Here is a 1,474-nt window from a genome sequence, read left to right as displayed (position 1 = left end):
TGTATGTATGTACGTATGTATGTGTGAATGTGTGAATGTATGTATGTATGTATGTATGTATGTATGTATTATGTATCACTAAATCAATTCAATAAAATTAATATTACTCTGTCAATATCGAAGGAAATCAAAAGAAATTTATACTGAATAAAATATATTATACAGGCAAACATAATGCAAATTTGGAGCACAAAACAATAAACATTTTCAAAGATATGAACGAAATATTTATTATCAGGCGATGCAAAAATATATAGACCCTAAAGTTTTACTTCCTATATTCAATATTTGGTGTGACTGCTCTTGTTTTCAATGACTACATTAAATTTTCCGTGCATAGAGTCGACTACATTTCTGAATATAACCGATGGAATTGACCTCCATTCATCTTGAAAGATGTCTTTAGGTGTATTTAGGTTCATTTTTATGTTTGAATATGGAATGCCTTCCTAGTTCCTTGGTGCTTTTCAGCATTGTTTTCTGCAATATGTTAGAATAAAGCCTTGAATCCATTGTTCTCTCTATAAATATGAGTCTTCCCACAGCAGCCACACTCATGTATTCCCAAAGCATAACAGTTCCGCCGCCGTGTTTCAAGGTAGGCACGGTGAATTTTGTCGCTATTATCTTCACGTGGCCGTTGCCATACTTCTTTAATACCATCTGACTCAAACAAGTTAATTTTAGTCTCGGCAGAAAAAAAAAAGGATTTTATTCCCAACTCCTTCCCGTTACTCACATAGGCTTCGGCAAAAGAAAGACGATTTGATTTATGCCTGGTAGTGATGAGCGGTTTCTTTCGAGTAATGCATCCATGAAGATCACACTGGCTGAAACTTCAGCGAACTGCTTGGGCGGATACAATTTCCACTAACAGGTAGCCAGTAAGTGATTAAAAAGGTCGTAGGTAAATTTTACAAATTATTCTATAATTATATACATAATTATAGCAAGGGCTCAGCTATGCGTTTCACCGCGTATTGAATTAGAAATAGACGCTAAAGTGTGTTAATTTCACGGAGATATTACGGTAATAAAAAATACATTAGCGTCTATTTCTAATTCAGTGCGTAGTGAGAACCATAGCAGACCCCTTGTTGGGGAATGCTGCTGGAGCCTAGCAGCAGGTATAAAAAGGGGTATTTGACAAGGCAGTCAGTCGGACGCTGACACTCGTTGATGCTGCATCGAAGAGTCCAGGGAACAAAAGAAAGAAGACATGCACCCAACAAAAGAGCTGAAGACAACACCGAAAGGGTGGGTGGGTGTTGGCTGCAGCGTCATAACGGTAGAGGAGTAGGGGACGAAAACGGACGTGGTTCCTCCTGATGATGTCTTTAGCTAACTGGATCCTATAGAGGAGCTGTTGTGGTAGCAGACCACGAAACATGGTTGAAATTCCTCAGATGCATATAATTATTGAATAATTTATATATATATATGCATTTATATATATATATATATATATATATAT

The sequence above is a fragment of the Octopus bimaculoides genome, chromosome 13, assembly GCF_001194135.2.
Source record: "Octopus bimaculoides isolate UCB-OBI-ISO-001 chromosome 13, ASM119413v2, whole genome shotgun sequence".
Taxonomy (NCBI): Eukaryota; Metazoa; Mollusca; class Cephalopoda; order Octopoda; family Octopodidae; genus Octopus; species Octopus bimaculoides.
Note: the sequence above shows the minus strand (reverse complement) of the source record.